Consider the following 6,948-nt stretch of genomic DNA (forward strand, 5'->3'; position numbering starts at 1 on the left):
AGTGAATATTCTTTCAACCTGGGGAGGGAGGTTTAAATATCCCTCCTTTCTTTGCCTGCATTCAGGTAAAGTTATGAGTGCCAGGATTATTGTGGAGCTTTTAATGCAGCTGGATATTTGAGCTCTTCAAACTCTTTTCCCCTCCCGAATAATCTGAAAGGACACTCAGCTTGTTTGTATCCCATTAGTTGCTCCTCCACTCTTTGTCCAAGTCAGCACTCCTAAAGCAGTGGTCCTTCTGCCTGGCAGCCACTTACTGACAAATCAGTGAAGGGGCAGGCAGGAGGTACTGCCCTTCAAAGCCAGAAAAACTTACTTTCTGCCTCAGCCTTTCACAAGGGCTGTTGGGCTGAGACCAAGGAGCTCCCAGATACCTTCACCTCCCAGCCAAATCCACTGTTTATTTAGAAGTTCCCTGATTTTCCTGGCATTTGACAATCACCACCAGAAGGATTTATAACTGACTGACCAATCACACTGAACATGTAGTTCTCAATTGAACTACATCTATACGGAGGGAAACATCCTGTAAGGACCTTATCTTAGGCCCAGCACTCTTCAACTTCTTCATAAATCATGTAGATAAGAGGATAGAAAGGAAACTCATCAAATTTCCACCAAGCTGGGGAAAATAATGAATACTTTAGAAAATAGGATAAAGATCCAGAAAGACATTGTTAGGCTTGAACTCCAACAAAATGTGAAAAGTAAGATTTTATACTAAGGCAAGAAAAAACAAATATACAGGTACAGAATAGATAGTAATTGGCTCGACATCATTAATTGTGGAAGGGATCTAGAAGTCCAAGTGGACAACCACTTATGTATGAGCTCAACTGTAGTCAATGTGAGGGGGATATAGGTGTCCTAGTGGACCACCACTTAAATTTGAGTCACCAGTGTAGTTACCAAAAAAGCTAATGCAATCCTAGCTTGCATCAATAGAGGGACAGTATCAAGATCATCCCCTTCATGGATTACTGCCTTGTCGTGGCAAAGGGGCTTGCATAATTCAATGAAGCTATGAGCTATGCCATGCAGGGCCACCCAAGACGGAAAGGTCATAGCAGAGAGTTTTGACAAAACGTGATCCACTGGAGAAGGAAATGGCAACCCACTCCAGTATCTTTGCCATGAAAACCCTATGGACAGTACCAAAAGGCAAAACGATATGACGCTGGAAGATGAGCCCCTCAGGTCAGAAGGCATCCAATATGCTACTTGGGAAGAGCAGAGGGCTAGTACTAGTAGCACCAGAAAGAATAAAGCGACTGGGCCAAAGCTGAAAGGACACTCAGCTGTGGATGTGTATGGTGGTGAAAGGAAAGTCCGATGCTGTAAAGATTTTTTTCTCCATAGGAACCTAGAATGTAAGATCCATGAATCAAGGAAAACTGGACGTGGTCAAAAAAGAGATGACAAGACTGAACATCAACATCCTAGGTATCAGCGAACTAAAATAGACAGGAATGGGTGAATTTAATTCAGATGACCATCAGGTATACTACTGTGGGCAAGAATCCCTCAGAAGAAATGGAGTAGCCTTCATAGTCAATAAACGAGTAGGAAAAGCAATACTGGGATACAATCCTTAAAATGACAGAATGATCTCAGTTCGAATCGAAGGCAAACCATTCAATATCACAGTAGTCCAAGTCTATGCCCCAACCATTGGTGCTGAAGAGGATAATATTGACCAGTTCTATGAAGCCCTACAGCACCTTATAGAACTAACACCAAAAAATGATGTCCTTATCATCATGGTGGATTGGAATGCTAAAGTAGGAAGCCAAAAGATAACCGGAATAACAGGCAAGTTTAGCCTTGGAGTACAAAATGAAGCAGGGCACAGGCTGATAGAATTTTGTCAAGAGAATACGATGGTCATAGCAAACACTCTTTTCCAACAACCCAAAATTGGTTCAAAATTGGGAAAGTATACTGTATACTGTATACTGTCGCCTTGCCTATTTTTTTTTTAATTCCATTTATATCCTGCCCTTCTCCGAAGACTCAGGGCGGCTTACAAGCTTAGCAGTAGCCTTCATTCTATGTATATGCCTGCTTATTTTACCTACCTCGGAAGGATAGAAGGCTGAGTCAACCTTGAGCCTGGTGGGATGCGAACCTGCACTAATTGCAGGCAGCTGGTGTTACTTAAGGAGGCATTAGCCCACTGCTCCACCAAAGCTCTTTACTCTTTACTCTTTAACTTATATGCAGAGCACATCATGAGAAAGGCAGGGCTAGATGAATCAAAAGTTGGAATTAAGATTGCTGGAAGAAATATCAACAACCTAAGATATGCAGATGATACCACTCTAATGGCAGAAAGTGAAGAGGAACTAAAGAGTCTCTTGTTGCGAGTGAAGAAGGAGAGTGCAAAAGTTGGCTTGAAACTAAACATTAAGAAAACCAAGATCATGGCATCCGGCCCTCTCAATTCCTGGCAAATAGATGGGGAAGAAATGGAGGTAGGGACAGATTTTATTTTCCTGGGCTCCAAGATCACTGTAGATGGGGACTGTAGCAAAAAAATTAAAAGACGCTTGCTCCTCGGGAGGAAAGCCATGGCAAATCTAGACAGCACACTAAAAAGCAGAGACATCACCCTGTCAACAAAAGTGCGTATAGTCAAGGCTATGGTCTTCCCAGTTGCAATGTATGGCAGTGAAAGTTGGACCATAAAAAAGGCTGAGCGCCAAAGAATTGAGGCCTTTGAATTCTGGTGCTGGAGAAGACTCCTGCGAGTCCCTTGGTCAGTCCTAGAGGAGATCAACCCTGACTGCTCTTTAGAAGCCAGATCCTGAAGCTAAAACTCAAATACTTTGGCCACCTAATGAGAAGGAAGGACTCACTGGAGAAGAGCCTAATGCTGGGAAAGATTGAGGGCAATAGAAGAAGGAGATGACAGAGAATGAGGTGGCTGGATGGAGTTACTGAAGCAGTAGGCGTGAGCTTAAATGGACTCCAGAAGATGGTAGAGGACAGGAAAGCCTGGAGGAACATTGCCCATAGGGTCGCGATGGGTCGGACACGACTTCGCAACTAACAACAACAACAACAACAACCTTTTGTTCTGTGGTCATATTTTAGGCAATATTTTACTTTTTTGCGTATTTATCTTAAATCCAGAAACTTTTCCATATAACAATATTATCTCCATCAGGTCTACAACCGACTGAGTCGGTTGACTTAATGTAATAACCAAGTCATCCGCAAACGCTCTCAATCTATAATCTTGATCTCTTATGTTAATTCCCTTAATTTTATTTGAATCACGTATCTTAATAATATTTCCAGTGTTAAAACAAACAACAAAGGTGACAACGGGCACCCCTGTCTGGTACCCTTTTCAATATTACATGGTTCTGTCAAACTACCATTAACTATTATTTGAGCTGTTTGCTTCTGATATATTGCTCTAATAGATTGTAAAAACTCATCCCCAAACTCCATCTTCTCTAATACTTTAAATAAAAATTGCCAATTCAATTGATCAAAAGCCTTTTCACCATCCAAAAAGATCAGCGCTGCAGAGACCTGGTTATTTCTCTCCAAAAATTCCAATAAATCTACAATATATCTCACATTGTTTTTCATTTGTCTACCACTTATCAATCCTGTTTGATCACTATGAATCATTTGCTGCATAACCTTCATTAATCTATTTGCTAAAATTTTAGCAAATATCTTATAATCAGTATTTAAAAGCGATATTGGTCTGTAATTTTTGGTTTGGGTAAGATCTTGATCTTCCTTTGGAATCAACGATATAAAAGCTGTTTTCCCCGATGGAGGCACTTGTCCTCCAGATTGAATTGTTCTAAATAATTCTTTTAGAGGTTCCACCATTTCTAACTGTAAATTTTTATAATAAATGGCAGTCAAACCATCTGTTCTTGGTGCTTTACCCACTTTAAGTTGTTTAATTGCTAAAATAATTTCTTCAGCATTTATCAATTGATTCATCCCTTCCCTTTGCTCTTGTGTAAGTACAGGGATATTCACTTCTTGTAAATATCTATCTATATCTAAACCTTGAATTCTATCCCCAGCATATAACTTAGAATAAAATTCAACAAAAGCCTTTTTAATATAATTCTGCTGAAACACCTCTTTTCCCTTGTATTTTATCTTATCTATGTTACGTGACCTTTGTTTTTTCCTTAACAAATAAGCTAGCCACCTACCTGGCTTATTAGCATTACAAAAAGTATTGTGTTTAACATACCGTAAGTTAGATGCCACTTGATCTGCCATCAACATATTAAACTGACCTCTTAACAAAGTAATTGCTTCCTTCGCCCTCTTATCAGATGGGTTCAAAAACTCTAACACATCAACTATATGCTTCACATTATTTTTCATTTGCCTACCACTAATAAATCCCGTTTGGTCCCCATGAATCACCTGTTGCAGAACCCTCATCAGTCTATTAGCCAACACCTTAGCAAATATCTTGTAGTCTGTATTTAAAAGTGATATCGGTCTATAATTTTTAACTTGAGTAGCATCTTGGTCTTCCTTCGGAATCAAAGAAATAAAAGCAGTTCTCCAAGACGGAGGCACCTTTCCCCCCCTCTGAATTTTCTGAAACAGTTCCTTTAACGGTTTTATCATCTCTAATTGTAGATTTTTGTAATAAACCGCAGTCAAACCATCCGTACCTGGCACTTTGTCCACCTTCAATTCCTTAATTGCTATAAGAATTTCTTCTTCTGTTATCAATTGATTAATCCCCTCTTTTTGTGCTTGCGTAAGAACCGGGTGCTAGCATTCTCCAAATATACATCAATGTCTTTTTCATTAATCTTCTCCTTAGCATATAATTTAGAATAAAAATCCACAAAGGCTTCCTTAATAAGATCCTGTTGAAACACAACCTTTCCCTTATGCTCAATTTTGTCTATATTAGAAGCCCTTTGCTTTTTCCTCAGTCTGTAAGCTAGCCATCTACCTGGCTTATTAGTATTGCAAAAAGTATTATGCCTGGCAAACCACAGATTAGTTGCCACTTGGTCAGCCATTAGTTTGTCAAATTGTCCTCTTAATAGCTTAATAACCTCCTTAGTCTTCACATCCAATGGATTCAAAATCAAGGCCTTTTCTTTTTCCTTAATTTCATTCTCCAATTCTTTCCTTCTGGCTTCCAAAGTACGCCTGTGTTTATTATTCATATATATCAACACCCCTCTCATATAGGCCTTGCTAGCATCCCAAACCATGTCCATAGAAGTATCCTTATTCATATTAATTTCAAAAAAATCCTTCATCCGCTGTTTACATTCTTCCACATTTCTCTGGTTTCTAAACAAATTCTCATTTACGCGCCACGAGCGCCTATCTCTATTGTCCTTATTAATCCCTAACCAGACTGGACTATGGTCAGAAATAGCTCTTGCACATATCTTTACCTTCTTAATCCTAGAAAAAAAGTCATTAGTCAGCAATATAAAATCGATCCTGGAAAAAGATTGATGTCTATCAGAAAAAAAAGTATAGTCCTTTTCATGCAGATGTGTGTCACGCCAAATATCTCGCAGTTCCAAATCATCCTTCATTTCAAAAAAGGATTTAGGCAATCTGGCATGACTCGGAACGCGCTTAAAAGAACCAGCCTTATCCATCTGTACATCCAAAACACCATTCCAGTCCCCCATGAAAATAAACGCTTTGTAATCAAGCTGAGTAAGCTTTGTATGAAGTAGACTAAAAAAATCAGCTTGTTGTTGATTAGGAGCATACAATCCAACTAAAAGCGTCTTTTTGCCTTCTAACAGCAAATCTATCATAACGTATCTTCCATGCTTATCTGCTTCAATTAAGTCCACTGTTAAAGCGCTTTTAACATAAACAACCACTCCATTTTTCTTGTTCATTGCAGAGGCAACAAATTGCGTGCCCAACCTTGAGTTCGATAAATACTTTTGGTCCATAACCCTAATATGCGTTTCTTGCAAACATATAACATCAATCTTGAATTGTTTTAAATATTGAAAAACTTTCTTCCTCTTCTGTGGTGAATTTAGTCCATTAACGTTCCAGGTTAGAAATTTAGTCGCCATGCATATCATCCCAAAGCTGTTGGAGCACATCTTTAATAGCCCCTCTACCTCCTTTGGGCCGCGCTCCTCCCACTGCTTCGCTGTAAGTACGCTTTGAAAGTTCCATAAACTTCTGCTGATCTTGTTCTTTTATTTGTTTTGCTCATTTTAAAGCGTCACGCGTCACCCTCTGCTCTCCAGCATCAGCCAACAAAGTTGTAATTTGATCCCCTCCAGCACCATTCTCCTCTGTCTGTCCATCTTCGGCCTCTTGAGGTTTTCCTTCTCCAGATCCCTTTGCAGCTTCCAGAAGTGGTAGAGGGGTTGCTTTTAAAACATTATTGTAGAAATCACACACCTGTGTCACAGTAACCAGACGGTATCTTTTACCTTCATGCATCACCACCAATCCAACTGGAATCTCCCATCTGAACCTTATATCACGTTGCTTAAGTTCCTGCACAAGAAATGCAAAGTCCTTCCTTCTCCTTAAAATCTTTAGAGGAATTTCTTTTAAAACCAAAACTTCTTGGTCAGCAACCACAACTTTAGTATCATAGGCGGCTTGAATAACTTCATCTCTAGTTTCTCTCTTTGCAAAATAAACCACCACATCTCTAGGTAGCTTTCTCTGTCTAGCAATCCATGAGTTTACACGAAAAACTTTATCCATGCATCCCTTTATTTCAGATGCTGGCTGACCCAATACTGCTTCCTCAGAAATCAGCTGCTTTAGGTTTTCTTTGGTATTTTCTTTTAAGCCTCTGATTCTAACAGCATACTGCATCTGATGATACTGAACAAGACTCAATTCTCTGTCCATTTTGTCTCTTAAATCTTCATTCTCCAGTACCTTTACTTCTAATATGGCATTCTTTTGAGTCAGGTCTTCCACTTTTTC

The sequence above is a fragment of the Vipera ursinii genome (assembly GCF_947247035.1).
Source record: "Vipera ursinii genome assembly, chromosome: Z".
Taxonomy (NCBI): Eukaryota; Metazoa; Chordata; class Lepidosauria; order Squamata; family Viperidae; genus Vipera; species Vipera ursinii.